The following is a 24,324-nucleotide window of genomic DNA, read 5'->3' as shown; positions in this document are numbered from 1 at the left end:
TGTATTGGAGAGTTGCGCCTAACTTCGTTAAAATAATATCATTTTCTCCATTCCTCCTTCGCCTACGGCTGCTAGTGGCTGACACCTACCTGTGTAAACCTATATGTTTGCTGATGTTATTTTTTTCGTTAGAGGCATCAGATATCACAATATGGTAATTTATAAAGGTACATGTTTAATTATTTAATATCAATAACTAATTTATGATGAGCCTAATGATGTGAAAAGGAGGTATGCAGCAAGTGAGGATACAAGGTATTTATTGCAAATATGATAGTCGCACGGATGACAGATTTATGTGTGCCATACTCGTATCGACGCTCGACAGCTGCGTTATGCATCGTGCTGCTCTTTATGCGCGAATTAAACTACGAGCCAATTACACTAGCTTCAGTTTATTGTTTAAATATATATTTTATCTTTCGTTCTGCAGTAAACATACAGCATACGAATGTTAAAGATAAATTAGTGTGAGGAAGCTCAGCCAATTCTCAATTATGAAGAATGAGGACTGAAAACCCCTCACGGGAGAAAAAGTTTGAACACTTGATTTGAAACGTTAATCGCGCCTGTGCCGCTTCCAAGAAGTTGTGATGAGAGGTGCCGATGAAAATGTAAAACATTAATTTGTTTCACTCTTATGCGAGGAGCGCGTGCTCGTGGCGTCACAACTTAGTTAATTTCGCCAGATTGAGCCTGTTACACACGTCATCTTCATTGCTTTTACACTTCGGCCTTCATAATTACCTACTTTATTGAAACTCTGCTTTTATTGCGACAATTTCCCTTTACACGTTGTGTTTCGAAATTGAAGTGAGTAATAAGGTGTGTGTACATAGAGTTCGGCGTAGGCAGAGATAATGACGCATGTAATAAACAAAATATGGGCAAAGATATAACGTCTTGAGCAGTTTAGTTTACACGATGTGATGCTAGAGCAATAACATGACACACGATATAACATCATTTGGTATTTTTAAACTTATACGACAGTCTATCTTCAGCAGGCTCTATATCAAGCGTTTTACTTTGGCGCTCTCCAATAAGCAACTGTACCTATAGATACGTAGGATTTTATTGACTATAGAAGTATCAAAACTCTTTAAACAAACTGTTCCAACCTGATCTACAGTACCTACTACTATAAATCAGGCAAATATTCAATAAAATAATAAAGAATCATAATAGGCAACACACACACACACAAACATCACGCCTGTATTCCCAAATGGGGTAGGCAGAGCAGACGAAACGTTACCGCTTCGGAGCCACTTTTAGATAGTGACAGGTTGCTAGCCTGTCACCTACGGTATACCTTAACCTATATCCTCTCTCAGTCGCCTCTTACGACATCCACGGAAGAAATGGAGAGGTGTAATTCTAACCCGACACCACACGGGAGTGTGTATACAATAGGTATTTAGAACGAACAAGGTTTTAACCATCTTCTAGTGATAAGCATGTATTTATTGTATGTATATCTGAACTTTTAAGCTACCAAAAATAACAAGTTTGCAATAACAAATTTAAAAAACCGGTCGAGAACATGTCGGGCCACGCTTTATGTAAGGTTCCGTAGTTCCCGACCGTCACAATAGGCGGACTTAAAAAGAGATAAAATAAATTAAATAGATATTAGTACTAACTATTATAGTTTAATTTACAAAAACTTAAAAACTGCTCAACTGTTTAAATTGAAAATAATTTTCCTAGAAATTTGTTATTAAGCTTAAGTTCCGTGATTTTTTTCATATTTTGACGATGCGGCGACGACGACGTGCAATTCAAAAGTTAGAGCGGGGACACTTTTTTTGAGCTTTCGGAGTGAATATCTCCAAAAATATTAACTTTATCAAAAAATGGTTTTTAAATACCTATCCAACGATACCTACCCCACCCCACACAAGTGAAAAGTAGAGTGTTTAACGCGAGACTGAACAACCATAATGACACTCTAACTATAGAACCACGCTCTGCTCGGGTGGCTAAACATCTCGTGTCATTATGGCTTGTTTTAGTCCCTTGTTGAACAATTTAATATTTTTAGTTTTTTTGTTTTTACCACACTGTCAGCGTGATTGATATGTATATTTATGCCAAATTACAGTTTTCTAGTACTAGGTCTCTGAGCTTAGCCGCGGACAGACAGACGGACAGACATGGTGAAACTATTTATAAGGGTTTGTAGTTGACTACGGAACCCTAAAAAAAGAGTTAACGAGTGTTGCCCGTTTGTAGCCTCGTCTCGCAACTGACCTACGATGACTGCAGACAGCGAAGTGCCGACTACGAAGAGGCATGACCCGAATGAAAAACGTGGTGCTGCTGAATAATGATCCGCGACAACTTGAACTTTCTTACCGCTAAAGTGGCCGCATAACAAATTTGGACGCTGTACTTTACTTTAAGTCACGTTGGTTTATGTTTTGAACTCGTAATAAAATCATGAAATAATAATAGGAAAGCAACAAAACGAGGGGTTCCTTGTCCACACTGGCATGAACTAATTATTCAATTGAAACCTAGCCGTTGTTCCACTTGATCCCATTTAAATAGAAGTCGTTTGTCCACATTAAAGCCTTTAGAAGTTAACTGTAGCCCAGCCCGATCTTCCATTCTTAATGTTCTAGTTTAACGGGTAAGCACGGGTACACTTCAAAAGGCATGCTTTCCATAATTTGGTTGATTTATGTAGGCGTTTCGTGCGCCGTCATTACTAGCATTGACTAGAAACTCAACCCTATAACGAGCTGTACGTACTTTATACTTGATGGTAATATTCCATTTTTAATACAGGGTGATTGAGGAGACGTGAGCAGAGGCCGTATTGCCTAACGTTATTGATACTAGCGCAATCGCAATCAAATGAATGACAGTTTTTGTATGAGAAATCTGTTATTTGATTGCGATCGTGAGCGTCAGAAACTTTAGGCAATACGGCCTCAGGATCGACCCTACCGAATTCTGTTACTTATACATGCTACTATATCGCTCCAATTAGTGAGATTAATGGTGTAGTTTTTAAATGTTGAGTCACAGAAAGTATGGAATCTAATACTAACTGCATAGTCACTGCAGTTAAAGGTGTGGGGCTTTTACTGAAATATGATTGTAAACGATCCATTATCAATTAGGTAACTGAGGCTGTATTGCTGGTCCTGCTTCCGTCTCCCGATTAACCCAATGTACATAGGTATGTAAACTCTTTATTATACAAAAATAAAGACAATATCATAATTTGACAATCGTTGAGATAAATGTATAAAGGATATATATATGATATTTAAAAAAATAGTAAAATTACCCTTTTTTGAACCTCTGAAACCCACGTGTTTGCCAAATGTGGCCAAATGATGCATTTTATTAAAGTTTTTTGCCAAACGTTGATTTGACAAACGTGGTTTTTGCCAAATTACGAAAATAATAAACTAATAGTTTGACGTGTAATGATTTTTTATCAAATAAACAGTTTGTGAAATGATCAATTTGTGAAATGTGATTTTATAAACGATTAATTTGTGGAACAAAAGTTGGCGAAACGTTCGTTGTGTCGTTCCTCGATGTTGATCATTGAATATTTGTTGAAACGTTTGTTGCCAAATTATTGGATACCAACTCTCACAGCTCAATAGTCTTCAAGAGTTAACGAGTAAAATAAGTAGGTAGTCGATGAAACTTAATACGGAATATTTGCCGCATATTAGTAGGTACGGAACCTTAGCACTGCGCGTACCCCGAATCGAACATTTAGCTGTTTTTAGGGTTCGGTAGTCAACTTTAGTTTCGCCATGCATGTCTGTCCGTCTGTCTATCTGTCCGCGACTCAGCTCAGAGACCGTTAGTACAAGAAAGCTGTAATTTGGCATGAATATACATACCAGTCACGCCGACAGTGGTAAAAAAAAAAATTAAGGGTACCTCTCATAGACGTAAAGTGGGGTGATTTTTTTCCTCGACTAACCCTATAGTGTGGGGTATCGTTAGATAGGTCTTTTAAAACCATTGTACGGTTGCCGAGACGACGATCACGACGATCGATTCAGTGATTTGTTTGCAAAATATTCAAGTTTAAAGTGCAAATTTTCATTAAAATCGAGCGTCGCGTCCATCCTCCCTCTAAAATCTAAACTATTGGGTGGAAAAATTGGGAAACATTCAAGATGGTAGTACTCGTAAGTATATCAAATTTACAAGGAAAATTACAATAGTTTAAGTGTAAATAGCAGCCTAAGGTATAAAATATACCTAAACTTGGAAGATTCCGTACACAATACGAAATCCTTAGAAAAATATTATTGATTTTTCGTAATGGTTACGGAACCCTATCTTGGGCGTGTCCGACACGCTCTTGCCTGGTTTTTTCAAGTCCGATAGTAGTTTGCAGTAACTGCAACGACTTTGTAGCTTAGCGCTCAGTCAACTGCTGCGGGAATTACAGGTTTCATTTAAGTTTTAACAAGGGTCGTTGGTGAAATATTTGGAGCGACAATTCGTTCATCCTGCTAAATTGGATTATGTAATGTGAAACTTTTGGGTATTGGAATGCATATTTATGGGTAACTCCAAAAATTGAGTCGTTTTCCTAAGGTTTAATTTTGTCAATTCGTTTATATAATGTACACTCGTTAAAGGCATTCTATCGGCCTCATGATCATGAACAATATACATTACATTACATACCGACTCACATTGCCTTGGTTGGTTGGTGCGTAAAATCTCAAGCTTTTATACTAATGAAACTTTGACTTATGTACAACGATGATGTAGAGTAGGTAACTTACATGTTTTATATGTATTGTATTACACAGACGTGAAGTCGTGTTACTTATGCAAAGTGCATGTGGGTAACTTGTATATCAACGCGGCAATGGAAAGAAAAATAATGACATGTATCTAAGTAAATTTACTCTAAGAAATTTACCAATTAAATAACGCCTAACACCGAGAAGGGTGCGATTCAATACAACAACGATTAATTTTATACAATCTAACGAATAAAAGTTTTAGGAAATAATTTATATTTTGTTATCATGTTAATTTTATTTTCAAGTCATAAATAATACGGGGCAAGCCTTCATATATATATCGCCATCAGACATTCGGATATATGTATTACAGGGTATACTTAGTGTCAAACACGCTTTGGCTTCGGCCTAATTGATGCCTCTAAAATAACCAGTACCACTACCATGAGTTTACAGTGACCGTACTCGATAGCGACGGCGTAAATTATTTGTATGGAGAATTGTACAGCGCCTCTACAAATAATTTACGCCGTCGCTATCGAGTACGGTCACTGTAAACTCATGGTAGTGGTAGGCGTCTGAGGCCGTATTGCCTAACGTTTCTGACGTTCGCGATCGCCATCAGATGACAGATTTCGCATACAAAAACTGTCATTTGATTGCGATCGCGATCGTCAGAAACGTTAGGCAATACGGCCTCTGGTCCCAGCGGACTCGTGATCGGGAAACAAAGTCAACATTGACAAAACTAAAATAACAAAGTATTGTTATGATCTTTTTGTTACACGAATTATTTGACAGGGGTAAGTCTTACGAGTACAAATAGCGTTTCTGGATCGAACAGCGAAAATGTATGATAAAATTATTTTCATGTAATGATTGGTTTAGTCATTTAATACCTCCTAAGACTTAACGCCTCCTACTTCCCTATAACTAAATATATACTAATAATTATGTTAAATAATATAAAATTTGGTGAAAAAAATTTAAAGCCTGCTCGATTATTGTATTTTAATTGGAACCTAAATAACAAAATTACAAGTCGATAGAACCAATAAGGTTGATTGTAAGTTGTGGTAGTTCCTATATCGGACAGACGAAATGAACAATAGCTGAGAGAGTCAAGGAACATATTGCAGCTTGCGGCTGTTAAAAATCGCCAAGTGAATAAGTCAGCCATAGCTGAACATTTATTGGAGTCAGGACCAATCCACTGGATTGAGCTTCATAATCCCAAAATCCTCTCCACGGAACGTCATTTCTACTCAAGAATGGTACGTGAAGCGGTTGAAATAAAAAAGCACAAAAATTTCAACTGGGACGTTGGATATAAGCTTTCGTCTTCGTGGAATCCTGTTATAAATACGAGTAAGTGTCGGCGTCGGGATGAATGTTCGGAGGGACGATCGGACGATGTTAGTGTTGTGTTTCGGTGTGATGGAGTAACAAATAAAAATGACCAAGTGCGGGTAGTTCGAGATACGATTGCCGGTACTTTTTGTAATCAAGTGCGGGTAGTTCGAAGGACTCACGCTGCTAGGCAGACTTGACACCCTAGACTTCAGTGGGGTTGAAACGTCGAGGTAAATATTACTAGTGTATTTTAGCGTAATAAGTCCCGTTTGTGGTATTTTGACTTTGAATGTTAGTGCTTCCGCTTGGTTTTTAAACTAGCTTGAAATTAGCTTACAAACGTTTAGCTAGGTACATAATTTGATGGCGTTTTACAATCCACAGTCTATCTACAAGCTTTAATATTGTAACCGGATGGGTAATTCCTCAGACCTTTCTAAATTTACTCTTAATTAAGACTTTGTTGCCTTTGGAACTCAAGGTTGTTTGATATCAAACAAATGACAAGCTGTGATTTTGTTTTGTTGTGTATCGATGTTAGTGTATATCATACTAACGTTTCCTTTGTATTAAGTACTACCTGGTATTGAGTCGATTTTGAAGAATTATTATCGGCTACAGTAATTATTACAGTGTGACCATATATGACTTCGCAAGTTTTTTTTATCAAAGATGCCCATGATTTAATTGGGCTATGCAATGCAATGCCTAGTTACTTGCAGTTGTCTCAGGCAATTTTTTCAAAGTATTGAATTGTTATCTTAGATTTATTGTTTAGACACAGATCCAAACTGAACTGAGCTAATCGCAACGAAGAAACATTTTTAATTATCGCCCAGGAAAGCGATTTTTGAAATTACATGTATGAAAATGCCATTCGAAAATGGTAAAACACTATGTAGGTACTAGCAGTAACAGGTACCTACACTATATACCTACCTATGTATCGCTAAAAACTGTAACTCAAATGAGCTTTTCTACTTTGGAAAAAATAATTGGGCTCTAATTTTCTATTTAGTATAGTAAGCATTCAAATTAAGCACATTTTTTTTATTATTTATATCCGAATGGCACTTACACATGCGTAATTTTGAAAGTCGCCACCGTTGGCTTAATGCAGTACCTACACCAACCCACTATCAATTTAGAGAAGGTAAAACTGTGTACTTTTTCATGTAAATAAAATAAAGAGTTCCCAATAAACAAGATACAATACGTTTGCTTTGATCAAAGCTCTTGATCTTACTTGTTCTTAAAGCATTAATTATTCTGTCCTTATATTGTAGGTACCACATATACTCGTAGATATACCACCTGTAAGTAACTAAGTAGCAATGTAAACAATGAAGTTTACAACTCGATTTTTACACAGTTGCAATGATCCGATTGGCTTTAAATTTGGTAAATGGGTGTAAATCCGAAGCTTATGCTCCTCTCAAAAAGATGATTTTTTCGCAAAATCACGTTTCTGATCACTTAGTTTTGCTAGTGGCACTCATGCTAAATTGTCATTAGTAGACTGCTATCCCGATATCGAATATCAATCGATTGGATATTACCTACCGTGTATATGACAGATCTTTAATTACAATCTGTTTTTGAATAAGTACATATGCTAAAAGTGAAGGAGCCGTTTATTTATTCATTTGTAAATATTTAAAGGCATAATTTTAGGCAAACATTCAAACACGGCGTAGTAGTCTAAGCTTTGCTGTACCTAATGTCTACTCAAACATCAAATAATACCTAAAATATGTTTTTAATCTTATTAATAATTAAGTAGAAAGGTTATTAAATAATTGAAATTCTAAATATAGTTATAAATAGCCGTCTTAAGACAAAATTGTATGTTAAAATGAACAAGCAGCCATTTACTTGTTCTCTGCGGGGACACCTTCGAGTATCTCTCATGGCCGCCGTCGGATCTGCGCCATGATAAAGATGTCATTGCTTTTAGGTATCCAATTATTTGAATCAGATTAATACCTAAGTACGTTAGGTAAAATAGTTTTTTTTGTACTGGCGGAATATCTATTTAATAACTACGTTAAAGTTAGTTAATGATTTACTATCAGATAAAAAAGCAGTTATTAAACATTTTATCAAATAATATGTAAGTAGGTACATATAATATATACCTATTACAGCAGCCCCGGTTTTCAGTTAAACTGTAAAAAGCGGAAATAAAATAAGAAGACAAATTCTTATCATACTTATAGCGTAACAGAAACGATGCGCATTTCAGACTCCAGTTTAACTTATCGCATATTAGTCTGAGTCAAGCTGTACATAATGATATTACATTATTTACCGGATGGTTCCTACCTCATCATGCATTTTATTGTTTACCAGTTTTAGCACGCTAATAGTCATTACTATAGTTAGGTCAATCCTAGATTTGGTTGAATAAACCGACAATGTAAAGCATTATTCATTCGCATTGCGGATAGAACAAAAGAGAAGGAATCGTTCATCATCTGTCATGGTTGGAAAAACTAGTAAATTATTTATTTTAATATCACTAACTAAGATAGGTTTTAAAATGGCCTTATTTATTATTTTTCATAAAAACAGTCGAATTTTAGCGATATTCATTGATTGCAAATTAAACTAGTGAACTTACCTCTGCCAACGATGTGCTCGTGTCACGCGCCGCGAAACTTGATGTGAAAGTTTTAAAGAAGTGTTAAAATTAAATGCACTGCGGAAAACCTACTCACAACTCACAACAAAAATGTTTAACAATAAGTGTATTCGAGTTAATGTCGGAAGTGAGGTGTAGTGATGATTCGACGGGGATGCGGGCCCTCGCAGTTCTCTGCGAGATCGTTTGCGGGAAAGTTGTGCGGCGCTAGGATGATTCCACTTGCTTATATCTCGCTGGCTTCGGGCCTAGCGCGCATGCGTCGAACCATTCATTTCACATCCTCAATGACCACCCCAGTAACTGTCACTGTCTTTTAATTTTCATGATGGCGACAGGAACGATAAAATATTTTTGGAGCACGTATTTGCTCCGCCGCCTTAGACAGCTTTAATTCCCAGATAAGCACACAATTACTACCAGGAATTTTTAATTAAAATGTATTAATGTGGGTCAATGCAGGTAAGATGAATTAACATATGAGGGTAAGCTTAGGTTACCCGCATAAATTTATATTTTCCAGTTGATATTCGGTACCGCTAAATGCCTCGTGTTAGGAATCAACATGATTAATATTAATATTTTTAACCAATTTCCACCTGTCTATGTGCAATTGTGGACTCGAGGTCATCGAATATCATACTCGATTTGCAATTTAGTATGAGCCCCTCTATTTACTATAAAATTTACCACTTTTTTACTACAGAGGAATAATTTGTAAGTACTTAAAAACTTATCCCAAAAAACGTTACCGACTCTATGACGTCACTTTAGAAGCTGTCATAGAGTGAGAATCATCATAACACGACCCAGGATCAATTTCAAAGCATTTCCTTTTTAACAAAAATATAGACTCTAAATGGAAGGATGACAGTCTCTAACGGGAGAACAATTGCATAATGTTCAACTTGAAGCGATAACAGTTCCAAGTTCCTTCAGAGTGGGGCTAGACTCGCTAGAGCTAGAATAAAAAGTGTCTGAAATAATTTAGTAAATATTATTCAAAAACAATTGTTTGTGAGAAAATGTAGACGGTGATTTAATTTTCACGGTTTATTAAAAACATTATTGAATTATTTTACTGTGTTTACTTATCGTTACAAAGCTTCATTTTAATTTTACCTCCTTGCTATTGCAGTAACGTGCCGCCTATTTAACGCCTTTCGACGGTCATTTTAAGGATTCCGTACCCAAAGGGTGCCAACGGGACCCTATTACTGAGACTCCGCTGTCTGTCTGTTTGTCTGTCTGCCCGTCTGTCACAGGGCTCTATCTCTTAAGCCATAAAAGTTAGACACTTGAAATTTTCACAGATTATGTATTACTGTGGCCGCTATAACAACAAATACTAAAAATAAAGTAAAGTTACAAATTAAAGGGGGTCGCCATACAAGAAACGTGTTTTTTCAGCGTTTTTTGGTTGCTAGGCGTTATTGGCCGTTGCTAAGGCAACCGTGTCGCCTAGCAACGACTAGCTATTTCGGTTAAAATATTTACCTTTTAAGTTTTGTGATTTTAATGATGTTTTTTTATAAAAGCATCGATAATATAATATAGTGAATGTCTGATTGTGTGTTTTATTCGTTTTTGTGCAAAATTAATAAAGCAATTTATGAACCACAAACCTCAATGAAGCAAACTTTGTTAAAGCGCTCGTCAAATCCACAACGTATAATAAGCGAATGAACCAAGCTGACAGCTGTTTTTTTTCTGCCGCGGCGCATGGCAAGAGTCTTAAGCGCTATTCAGCCTCTGACAGGGCGACATCCACAGAGGATGAGCATTTAAAATTGTTCTTTATTCAAAATACTTGCACCTTTACATTTTGGTGATATGTTTTACATTTTGGTGTTGTATTAACTTGTAATGTAATGTAACTAGTTATGTTTGATCGGGTGGAATTAACATTTCAACTTAAATTTGAAGTGGATATCTTCAACAAATTGAGCTGAATTTTTGCATGCATGTATAAATCCGATGACAATGCAATATTATTATGACGTAGAGCTGATCTGATTAGTTAGGTGTTGGCCATAGGAACTCTGTAATAAAACGACATGACCGCATCAATTTTGATCTCATTTGATTCGTCTTGACGACTACCTACTTTGGTAACCAAGGGCAAATTAGTACCTCGAGCAAAAAAAGCTTATTTTAGATTTTTTTACAAAAATTATTACTGAACTATTTGTTTTTAAAACATTGTACGGAGGTGCGGAACCCTTCATGCGCGAGTCGCTCGCACTCACACTTGACCGATTTTTTGCATACGCAAAGATTGTGCTCCTTCCTTCCCTGTACACTAACGCAAAATTTCACGACGCTGTCATACTGACTCTTAGTGAAAATGGATATTTTAGCATGGAAGCCATTCGGAAAATCGTCTACTCTTTTAAATATGTTTTTACTGAAGTATATTATGACTTTAATATAACGTTACACATTGATTCATACGAAGCCACAAGGTTGCCTGTAGTAAAATTTTGCTTGAAATATTTTTTTCACAGACACTACCTTATTTATTCAACCATTATTATTAGTTAATGCTCTCATTTATTTAGAAAGAAAAAGTAACGCGATATTTATATACCTACCTATGGCATATCTTTTTCTTTAAATTTTCCTTATTACGGATCGGAATAACTAAAATGAAAATTTAATGCAAGTTGTTTTACTAACAGTATTTAATTGACTGTACTTTCACTGTCATTAAACGTATTGGTGACAATACAATGTAGGTACCATCAGCCAAATATATGGTCTACCAGCCTAAAGTTGATTTGCATGTCATAATGCCAATAGACGTGTCTGTCAACTTGAAAGTTCGACTTTAGCGACATATTCATTTGATAGGAACTTGTTTAAAAATTGATAGACCACTCATTTGGCTGATGGTACAGTCACCAGCATTAATATCTGCTACATCGGAGCGTGCAAAAAAATCTGACACGTCCTTCCGGCCCCAGAAATAGAGTCGTATCAGATATTTATGGACGCTTGTTGTGTCAGATATTGGTGCTGGTGACTGTACATATAGGTACCAAATTTGAAGTCAACCAACCACTGGAAGTGGGTCGAAATCAACTTACAAGATTTGTACCAAACAAATAAATACACAAAACGAAGTTCAAATATATAAAAATATATTTTTCACCTCAGCACCTCAAACAGGCAGGTTTTGCTATGAGAAATCAGTGAGCAAAATCGCATTAAGCTCACTCCGTGAGACAAAGTAACTTTTTTTTTTTTAAATGCTGAGTACAGTGTTGGGTCTACTCACTGAATTCCAAATATTTGAACTTTACTTTGATCTGTCATTTCACTTCAACTCGAAAAAAGCAAGAGATAGGATCAAATTTGTCGATTACAAACTTAAATTAAATTTTTGGTATTAAAAATATATCGAAATATTTCCAAAATGTAAATTTTCCCGATCTTTTAATAAAGTATGCAACCTCGTTGCACGAAAGCCGCTTCTCGTGTTTTTTTTTATAAAATAATTCCGTATACGGCCTCTACAGTATAATTATTATGTGTTAAATTGAATGATTTTTTAACAAATCTATTTATGTTTATGTAATAGAAATCTTAATAAAAATCATATTTAAAGGTTGAAAGGTTGTTCAACCTTTTCAATTACCCCGAGATGATGCTTTTTGCAGTATTTAAAAATAATTGTGACATTAGTACAAGAAGTTAAGATTGCATGTTATGAGTATGCGATTTGGATTGTAGGTACTGGACACTTTTTATGGTTTTAAATGTAATTATTATATTTGATAATAATCGGATTTTATTTAAAAAAATGTGTTTGTTTTGTAAACAGGTAGGTACATGTGGTTTTATTCTTATGTTACATTTAAATTATGTTCTCGCTGCTGAGGTGAAAAATTGTATGTGTCACACGAGACCAAAGTTTTTTTGCATCTCGTGTATTTCAATCCCTTGCTGATCTCAGGATTCTAACCTAGAATCACTCGCTAACGCTCTTGATTCAATTATAGAATCCTTCGCTTACTCGGGATTCAAAATCAACACTCGCAACAAAAAACAACTTTGTTCTCTTGTTGCACAAATAACTATTTATTTCATTAATAATTCAAAATTTTTACCGATTTTACTTTTTGTTAACTGTACTGGCATTTTCATCCAAATTACATTTCCGTACCAATTTTCATGTCTATGCTATTAACCATTGAAGAGTTCAGTCCTGCGAAGGCAATCCTGACTGAACCACCAGAATTTCACTAAGTATAAGATTATTGTGTGTCATGTCACACACCCGATACATTTATAAGTACTATAAACACAATCAAATACCAGGAAGTGGTTGAAAAATGCCTGACAAAGAAACAAATAAATATGTACGAACGTTGAAAGTTATATAAAGCCTTTAAAAACTTTTAAGAAATGCCTTCTTAGCACCTACGATTCCAAGAGTTGCTGCACGCTGTGAGGTGGCAACCTATTTTTTTATTTCAATTGTTGAGATCCGCCTTTTTTAGTGCAAAATGAAGTGCACTACACTACACTTATTCCAAACAAATGAGTGCAATTGTTAAAATATATAGTTACTCATGTAATATCAAAATTAATTATAAATAAAGTTTATAATTACTTATATTATACAACAAGAAAACTTTGTGCGACCCCCATGTGTAACCTCTGATTTAAGTCACATTTCGATGAAACAGTGATACTTGGAGAATTTTTCGCTCTAATCTTGCAGTAGGTAGGTATTGTAATGATTCCCGATAGGTACGATTGACGTTTTTCATACATTCTTACGGTAGAGACTGGTCTCGATAACGCCCGAAATTGGGAACGTTCATGAATTGCTAATATTTAACATTGGACTATAAAGCAATTTATTGGTTGTCTTGTCTATATCACTTCGCTTGTGAAAGCAAATTGATGAATCCCATTAACAGTCATTATTTTTTGTACACTGAACAACACATTTAAAATTGTGATAATTAAAGAGAAGCCTGTGTAAGCCGTACTTTCTCAATTATGTCCTGTATATTCCGGACCAATTTGGAAAATCGTGCCGGTTTCCTTTTATCTGAAAACAGGATAAGTTCGTTTAAATTTGGTCACATATAGATGTAATGTATGTAGAAGTTCTTCAACTGGTGATCCACAAGCAACTGAGCTAAGACATCGAAATCAACCAGCTTAGACCGCGGTACAGTCGAGGGCATAAATACCTGTACAACCATACCTTCCTTCCACATTATTATCTTTCTTGTCTTTAATTTCCATATTGCCACAATACAAGTAATAGGCAGTAGATCGACTTCATACTAGCGCCCGAATCGACGCACGCACACAGCCAAGCGTAATTTACCTACACGGCCGCTTACCAATCTTCGCAAGACAAAACTACTCAGTGCCACGCCGCGCGCCGCGCAGTCCGTTCGCTGGTCGAGTGCTGTGTCGCGCCGCCCGCTCTATTCACCCTCGTTACGATTCCGTAACGTGGCTATAGCGCTCGGTACTAACTCTTCACAAGAATGAGAATTTTTTATGTGATTTAATTCAACAACAAGTCGTTTCAAACTTGCCGCAATAGACGCATTTTTTTTTCTATTACCAACTTATAATTTAACTAATAAAAAAATCATGTAATGAACATATGTTTTATCCCTACCCCTAAAGCTACTCACATAAAATAAAAATCTACACACGTCTGTTTCACTTTTTGTAGACGCCAACCATGGCGCTCCGCCCAGCTGCAGGTATAAATTTCAAGAATACGGCTGAGTCAAACTACTGGCTATTGCTTGTATTGTGATATTGCATTGTTATTGAGATTATATTGAATAACTAATATAAAAGTGAACCGCCAGAGCGGGACAAAAAAAATGAGACAGAGCAGGATGGCGCTCTACAACACCATTTTGACACGTTTCTCCCAAACAACGCATTATTTCTCTGGAATTTTAAAGCAATTCGATTCTTTGACCTTGGGAATCGCGAAAAACTTGAGAAAATATGATATTAGGTGTGCACATTTTGTATATTAAGCAAAATAAAATCACAAGTTCGAATTTCGAGCCAAGAACGAGCGATCCATTATATCTATGCCAGTGTTGCCATGCAGGAAAAAAGAAATCTATTCATTATCCTGCATTGCAGTCTGTAAAGCTCCCCATTCATAGCCGCGCGCCAGCAGGGCTACTACGAAACTCGAAGTTCGTGTCGTGCGGTCCCTCTAACACTTATACTATTTAATACGAGAGCGAGAGGGACGGTACGATACGAACTTCGAGTTTCGAGTTTCGTAGTAGCCGTGCAGATTACGTACTTTGCTGCGATGCCGACGCTTCTGCAGAACAGACGCCCATCGGCGTCAGCGGCATCCAGGGAAAGCTAAATTAGACGCCCATCAGCGTTTTCGGCACTCCAGTTGCAGATTTGTAGATATGCATAAGAAACAGTGTTCGTTAACCTTTTGTGATTTTTTTATTATCACTATTTTTGTACAGAAGTAATGAATAATGTATTTTGTTCGTATTTAAAGCCTGACCAGAAATATATGACTATTCCACGTTGTGGAATTTCATTGGAACTAATTTCTTACACTGGCAATAATTTTAATAATCGTCAGTGTCACTTTGGCGGTTTGGTTTGAACAATAACAAGAAATGCCCAAAGGCCGCCATCAAGGGGAATAATAATAAGAAATGCCCAAAACGATTTGTAGTCAACAACGGATCATTGTAAATAATGTTTATAATAAACTACTGGAAAAAAACGCTTGGGGAATAAAACTATTTCGCTACAAAAACTTTTCATATTATTATCGGAGCTAACAGGTAAACGTTGTAGACAAGTCAAGATGTCATTGTAGTCTGGTAAAAATAAGCAGTAATTATAGTTATTAATAAACTTTCTAGGTATATCGGAGTCATCGATTACGCGAAATATGAAAGAAGGTCGTTCCTCTTCAGATTTTAGGTCGCCAAAGAAAAAAGAAAGCATTGTTCCGACTATACTGAACTATTTGCCATATAAATAAGAACAATAACGCCCTCTTGACAATAGTCATATTTTGGGTTTACCTTTAGGTATCTTGATACGATGAAAAAACATTATTCACTAGATCTATAAGCAGGTAACTGACTATCCTACTAATCCTACTTATCCTACTTATCCATACTAATATTATAAATGTGAAAGTGTTTGTGTGTATGTTTGTCCATATTTCACGCCGTAACAGAGCGACGGATCGACGTGATTTTTAGCATAGAGATAGTTTATGGGCCCGAGAGTGACATAGGCTACTTTTTATCCCGGAAAAATGCACAGTTCCCGAGGGGACAGCGCGCGATACGTAAATTCCACGCGGGCGAAGCCACGGTCAAAAGCTAGCTATGCTACATATAAATTTAAATCTGACCACTGAAAACGGGTAAAATGCGACTTGCAGAATTTGAAGACAACTTACGTGCATACAAATATTGTCAGTTTTATACTCGTAAATCTTGCAAAAGGATTCGCATCATGTCAAAATAAGTAAAAACTTGACTGAATAGGTATCCCGTTAACTTTAAATAAGTAGGGACAGACATCTTGATTAAATTATACTCTGAAAAAATAGAAAAGATTAGATGGTCAGATGGCAATGGAATTTAGTTAATTTCGCCCTCCCTCTCCATACCTCGAGGCTCAAACCTTTGTAAGAACTTTGGTGACTTACGAAAACTATGTTTACCGATATAATTAATTATCATGCTCTGGGCATCATTAATGAAATACCCGGTATATTTCAGATAGATATTTGATGTGATGCAGTCGCACGCACACCATCCCTTCAGTTTTAAATAGCTTCTATTTGCGTACCTACACCTTTAAGATATAATTATTTCTAAATGTGAAAGATTTTACTAACTAGTAACCTACATGAAGGTCAAGAAATGTTAGTAAATAGGTAAGGTACAAATCTAGTGAATAATGTTTTTCCATTGTAGTTTGTCGCATAACTTCGTATTAATGTATTTATCTTGTTGTCTCAACTACCTTACTGAAGTTTACTGACGCTGATTGAGATAGCAAGAACAAAACTAACTTATCCGACAAAATACGATGGAAAAACATTGTTCACTACAAATGTACCCATTTGACGAAAAGTTACTCAGTAACAAAGAGCACAATTAAACGGAGAGTCGGCGTGGGCATTTTTCTTTCTCTAAACCTAGTCTAAGCCGGGTTCATACTTAAACAGACTTTTTTAAATATTTCAACGCGGATTAAAGTTTCGCCCTTTCCGCTCTTCTACAACGTGTCAGGATTACGAGCCATCGGGAACTGTTGCGATTAAGGTGATTTATACAACACGCCAACGAGATTTAAAAGTTGAATACTTAACTTAGATATGAGCTGGGCCTCTTCACGATTTACCACTTTTCGAAGTTCCGGGGTACCCGGGGTATACTCTATCACAGTTTAAACCAAATGAATCTCATTTTGCTGCTACAAAAGACTGTAGAGAAGATAGGACTACGTTGCCATGCATGTTACACAAGAATCAAAAGGAAATTAGTAATTTTAAGTATGTCTCGTTTTTCCAGTATGCTTGGTTCTCACTCAGTAGTTCAATTAACATCGAAGAACTAAGGATTGCTAATAATTGCTATATTGCTAACTTCCTAACTACTAATTTTAATATTTGTTTATTAAATTTACTTTCTGTTATTGTGTGTGTTATCGTATACCTACCAGTAATAGATACATGCGTGCGCTTGATTAGGTACTTATAGTTATACTTGCTAACTTGTATGCATGCTAGCACTCTACGTTGCTTGCATGTGTCGCCTGCTTGCTCGATTGGTTGCTTCTTTGAAATAGATACTTGCGAGCACGAACTTGTTCATGTAATGTCTGTGCTTGCGAGGTAGAGGTACACCATACTTAGATAATCAGGATCATCATAACATCAGCATCATAGTCGCCGGTGCATTATCATATTGCAAAATCGTGGGTAAAAGCTATTCTGTTAATATTATAAATGTGAATATTTGTATGTATGTCTAAGAGTTATAATATATTTGTTAAGTACCTCTTCCCGCCAAAACAGATGGAATGGCAAATTAAAATGGTGATGAATAATAGCTTATACCGTTAATCATCCCATAACCACCAAGATATATTTTCAAGTTTTTAACACTCAACAATACCCCTATACTTGGTTTGGATGGGTATTTAACTAAATGTAAACAAAACAATGTCAATTGGTGTCTTAGATATTGAAGGCCCCCATTAAACTATCTAAACATTTACATTTCTGAATTGAAATACACTAGTCTAGTTTGTATTACAATGATAGATAAGTAAAATGTTTAAAATCCTTGAATGTACAAATCTGGCAACTGAAGTTGGTTTACATTTAGTTAAATACCTATCCAAAACAAGTATAGATCGAAAACGTATGAACTTCCAGAAATTGAATGGAGTTTAATGTTACAGTTTTGGTTTTGAGAACCCAAATACTGTTTCTAATATAATTATGATAGGAATATTGGCAAATTCCTAAAGATATATTATTATATTCAACACAAGTATATATATACTAGCGGTTATCAAACTTCCCTGGCGCTGAATAGTCTCAACTTGAACTAGTATTCAGAAACTCGTCCACAAAACAATTTCCTTAAAGGTCCACATTATTATTATAGGTACCAATAAAGTATAGTTCTCATTTTTATTTTCATTTTCGCTGCTAAGAATGGCGCAAATGCTGTGCAGGTAAAGTATTATCAGTGAGATTCATTAAAATAATTTTACACTATGGCGGCTTTTGTACCTATTCAGCAGCTAACAATACACCTTTCCATGCAAAACCTGCAGTACGCTTTTCCTTGTGTATTAAAATGCTTAAGTGTAATCGGACTGCTAACGCACGAGCACTTTACTCAAAATTATATTTTGTATCCAATTTGCTCTCTTCTTGCTGTGAAAGAACAATATTTTGCTTCATCATTTTCAAGACTTATTTATGTGAAAATAAATTGTCAATTTTTTACCTATTTTGATCTAAACAACCCCTTTACCTCTCCGTGGTGCTCTATTTTCTATCCTTATTTACTGTAGCTCTGATTTATTTTAAAATCATACTTATTTAAAAACAGCTATTCGTTACCTAGGTACTGCCGCTTTACTTAAATGTTTTAAAATTTTCATGCACGTACGAAACATAGATTTTGTATATCGTTTTATTTTAATTTACAACAACGTGGGGCTTTTGTCAAATACTTGCGGCTTAACTACTTATAAACTATTTGGCAGTGCACGCACTGCATGTCCATTGTAGGTACATTATTGAGATCAAAAGGCATACCTACTCGTAGGTATTACAGTTTAGCTTAATGCTTTAAGTTGGGGTCACGGCAGAAACTACGAATACGAGTATATAATACTTGTGTACGAACATTACGTGATAGAAGTTTGACATAACGATCTTAGGCGGCGCAACCGATCTCAATATATAATTAAGGCTTTTACAGGTACAAAGCTCATCGATCAATTATAAATCTTTTGAACAAATAGCAGGATTGACGGGAGCCAAGCTCACAATGGGCAGGTGTGGAATATTTTAGGTAGAAGCGTAATATTAATTATCAGTAAAAAGCCGAGAAATGTTTTAATTTTACTTTGTGAGAAAATTTCACACAATTTATGCCTCCTTTCTATTCAGTGATTATTATGGAGAGCTTAATTAATTTAATCTTTGATTATGAAAAGAATTTGACTAAATCAACGGATTTGAGGAGTAGTCTATTTATTTTATTTGCCAGTTATTAAAAGTCAATATATCTTTCGTCAATTTAGGCTATAACAAGCACTTATAGGTGTCAAAGAAAATACTTACCACGTGCCTGGAGAAACATAAGTTAAAAGGGATTTGGCGTGAAATTCAACGGGTGGTTTTTTCAAGTGGTTTAATGACTTCCAAAAATGGTAATTTAATACAACTACCTACTCGTTCAATTTAAACACTAGACAAGCTTTTTGAAGTAGGGAATCACCAATTCGGATCGGAAATATTTTCAAAAATCCCTCAATGCCATAATCATTAATTTTATACGCATTCATGTTCTTTACAAGTTCTGTTTGATCGGTAATATGTATGAATTACGTATTTTTAGTTTTAGCCAGTGCCTTTGGCTTATCATCGTTAGTGGGAAAATCACATATTTTATATTTTTTTCTTACACACAATTATTTCAAATACACAAGGTGGATGGAGGATACCACCTTTGCTTATACCCTCCGCTTAGTAGATGGTAAATGCAAAAGAAATCTAAATGTCACTTGTTACGAGTACATTCTCTGCCCTCGAACTGCCCTGGCCACACTGCGTGTGCGCGGCGTCGCCTTCGCTGGAAGTGATGGTACTTAGTCAGCCTCAGCTCCGCGGCTGACACAGCGGAGCGTGCAAAAATATCTGACAAGTCCTACGGGCCCTTAGAAATAAACACGTCTCAGATATTAATGCACGCTTTGCTGTGTCAGATATTGGTGCTGGTCACTGTACAAACGAGCGCCGAATAAATGAATGACGACTTGCATTCACTTTTACAGGGCGCAACGTTATTCGCCACGTCAAGCGTATGCGAAGCCACACCGACCACCGTCAATCAAGCAAAGGTTTTTATCGACTGTATAGTATAGTCACTGTTTTTGAACTTGAAACTACCATGAGACTCACTCATATGTAATGAAATAAACCCGACGACGTTAGACATGATTCATCCGGGTTTTTTTCACTAAATCCATACTTCTACTAAACGTGTTTGTATGTTTATGTGTTTGTTTGTATGTTTGTCCGTCTTTCACGTCGAAACGGAGCGACGGATCGACGTGCTGATTATTGGCATAGAAATAGTTTATGGGCCGGAGAGTGACATAGGCTACTTTTTATCCCGGAAAAATGCAGTTTCCGAGTGAATAGCTCGCGATAACCAAATTCCACGCGGGCGAAGCCGCGGGCAAAAGCTTGTCCAAATTGTCCAAGTTTAGAAACTTATTTAGAAAAGTTTAATTAGAAAAAATTGTTTCCAAAAGTTAGGTACGAGTACTTGCTGTTCTGCTCGATGGCATACTTAAGCTAGTAGAATATTGTTTTTGTGCGTATAATATGCGTCCGTATGTGAAAAAATAAATATTAGCTTTATTTACATATACCTACTTAGCTAAAGTTCGGGACAATCGTAGCGAATCTGGTTGCTTCTTAATCGAATTAACTCTCAAGCCTTTCATGTAAAATCTTTTTCTACGCCATCGGGCACAACTCCTTATATTAATAAAAAACCGAAGAAGTACAGAAAAGGGAAAATTTATTACGTGAACTTTTCTGCTTGATTAAGTAATATAAGTATTGAAATCTTATTGAAATAAATAAAACGCTTTTGTTTTTTTTGTTAAGTCATTCAAATACAACCTGATAAGTACCTAGAACAATAGCAGTTGTTATTATTTGTTAGGTTTCTGCCACATCCCGTACAGCGCGATAGTGGATAAAATTAAAATAGATTAGTATAGTGAAATTGGGTCTTCTAATTGCAACTCGACTGCACATGAGCAATTTACAAATTATACTAATATAAAGACATTTACGCTCACACACAGGAGACCCACTTGCTCGTTTGCCATCCAGTCGAATAAAAAAAAACAGTTAATCTCCATATATAACCCATAATTTATTGCATATTATAGCGCTAGTGTTACTTAAATTTATACCTCTACTCTACTGATTAACTATAACCAAGGTCCTAGAGCGCTACATCCTACATCCTTGGGCACACCGACCCCGTGTCATGTCCCGCGTCACTACCGTTGTAAAGAAAATTAGCATTTATCTATGTTTTCTAAGCGGCTAGGCAAAATATCGATTACCAGTGTTGGCAATGACCTCTCAAGGACTCATCATTCGCAGGGACTTACTCATGTATAAAGTCACAAAAAAATAAAATCTAAGGCTTCCGTGAAGTCCTGAATGACGCAGCTGGAAATAATTTTGGTAAAGTATTAGGTATTGTACTTTTTTTTTATTCGACTGGATGGCAAACGAGCAAGTAGGTCTCCTGATGGTAAGAGATCACCACCGCCCATAAACATCTGCAACACCAGGGATATTGCAGATGCGTTGCCAACCTACACGCCTAAGATGGGATATCTCAAGTGCCAGTTATTTCACCAGCTGTCTTACTCTCCACGCGGAAACACAACAGTGCAAGCACTGCTGCTTCACGGCAGGAATAGCGAGCAAGATGGTGTTAGCAATCCGGGAGGACCTTGCACAAGGTCCTACCACCTGCGAACTATAATATCTTATATACTTGCGTTAAATATTAATATCTGCGAAATCTGTTTAGCAGTCTCAAAGTAATAAGCTGAAACAACACCTCTTCAAGACTTACAAAGGCTCTTGACGCGCTCTTGTACAACATTATATTGGTTACGTGTAATAATATTACTAATAATGGAGCTTCCGCAATAACGATCTACAATTTAGATTTTGTTAACGAATGATTTAAGTACGTTGGTATTTGTTATTGCTTTATTGGCTTGGCTTCCAACTCAAAACGCAAGCATGTAGTATAATATAATTTACCGACTATTTTTTGTACACACCATATATATATATTATAGTAAGCAGACATTTTTTTTTTTTTTAAATAGCTTATAATGTGTCCCACTGCAGGGCAAAAGCCTCCCCTTTCTTATTCCACTCGTGTACATTTCATAAGAAAATAAGAAAGGGGGTTTGGACCATAAGCCCACCACGCTGGTCCAGTGCGGGTTGGTGGGTCAGCAGGAAAATTAAAGAAGGCAAATAGGTAAATATTTTTGTTTTTAATTGTTATTTCATTCATTTACTTATTTAAACATTACTCCCTAAATTACAAAAAAAAACATGAAATCGACACTCTTTATGCCTAAAAGTGTTTTCACTAAGTAAACTTACATTAATTTCTAAAATATTGACAAATTTGAACCCTTGTTAAACGAGACAAAAATCGAAATTTGTATGTAGTTGTTAGCTACCTTCCTAGATAGGATACTACTTAAATAGCTTGTGCAAAGCCATGAAACGAATATAGGCTGGAGCTATGATAATATAATAAATTTTTACTAACTCCCTGTTCGCTTTATATATGCAATGCTTATGCATTTTTTACATCTTTCAGCTTAGATAACGGGCCATTAGATAGGCCCGAGGGAATAATGTTGCGTACATGGTTACAAGGGAAAGTGTAACCCTGGCCTTTGCTTATCAGTAGAATAAATATTTGGTTTAGGGCCTCACTTCGACACTGCGCGAGCGCTTTGGGAGCAGCCCGTGAGCGAGATTTTTCTAGCTTAGTCTTACATTTCCCATAAGACTGAGTAGAATGAATTTGAATAATTTAAAAGCAAAAAAGCACATTGAAACTCAACGCCAAGCGCAATGCCCTGGGATACCCACCAGCGATCGACCAATCGAATGCAAATTTAATTTATCTTTAAACTAGTAGAGCTGCAACTAGTATTGTCAATAATATATATGTTAAATAAATCGGTGGTTCCTTAACTTCGGGCAAATTTAGAGTTTATAATAGTTTACTGAGAGGAGCCATTACGGGAAGAAATAAAATTTGTCGTCTTAACTACGTCCTAAATATTTCATGTCCACTTGAAACCTTTACGAGGCAAACAAGGCAGCAATTAATATTTTTATTAAGGGCCGCCATCCAGCTCATCAATATTAAGCTCCCCTCTGGAATCGATATTTCTTTATGTTACGATTATCCAGTGATCACAATTTTATTAAGCTTGAGCTCAAGGAATTTTCCTTTCCATTTACAATCCGGTTGACGACTAGTCGAATTCGTTAAAAAAAGATCACGAGCAGGAAAATTTCAGCTAGGCTTTAACAAATCTTGATAATGCCCTTTTTATTAATTTGATGTTAGCTCATTATCCTGTTTGAATCCACTGGGCTGGGAGCCAATGAGTTCGATCTTCGATCTTCCTCCTATAATTCCTGCTGCCTCACAAAGCTACAGGACTATAGGAGTTATTGTACAATAATATTAATTCTATTGCAGTGCAATACGCTAATAATAGACAGATTCACAGTAAATGTCGAATGATTTTTCCTATGAGGCAATGTGATTTCACTTTTATTGTCACAATTCAGCTGGTCAGAAAGGTAGGGAAGGATGACTGACATACTCCTTCGCGGGGAAAGTAGCTAAGTTTCCAGCTTTGTGCACCGTGAACCTTCCTTTAAAATTTACGCCATGCTAACCGTAAACCTTTGCGAACTTCCTACAGAATAAACAGTTCGATTTTAAGCTTGATTATTATTAGGTACCAAAAGCATTGCAGGACTAAAGGACCAAACAGGAGAACAAGTAAAGCAATATAACAACAATATAGAGGCGTGTTGCATTGTTGTGAATTCAATAATATTCCAAACACGTAGGTATTCACGTTTGAATACGACTACTGTACTGAACTTGGAAATTTCTCATATGCCGAGTACCTATTATTAATTACACCTGCTCGGGGCAACAAGCGCTTCAAACGTTG

General features: G+C 36.1%; 1 protein-coding gene across 4 annotated transcripts in view; it reads right to left on the bottom strand.

Moving 5' to 3' along the window:
* Dh44 (corticotropin-releasing diuretic hormone 44) overlaps nt 1-8,940 on the bottom strand; it is a 57,623-nt gene extending 48,683 nt beyond the window's left edge. For all 4 annotated transcript variants that reach the window (XM_074088495.1, XM_074088498.1, XM_074088512.1 and 1 more), the window contains exon 1: nt 8,722-8,940. The gene's annotated coding sequence lies outside the window, so the exon portion shown is untranslated. The remainder of the gene's footprint in view (nt 1-8,721) is intronic.
* Between the last annotated feature and the right edge of the window lie 15,384 nt (nt 8,941-24,324).

The sequence above is a fragment of the Choristoneura fumiferana genome, chromosome Z (genome assembly GCF_025370935.1).
Source record: "Choristoneura fumiferana chromosome Z, NRCan_CFum_1, whole genome shotgun sequence".
NCBI lineage: Eukaryota > Metazoa > Arthropoda > Insecta > Lepidoptera > Tortricidae > Choristoneura > Choristoneura fumiferana.
The sequence above is the reverse complement of the archived record's forward strand: the minus strand, read 5'-3'. Positions and strand labels throughout refer to the sequence as shown.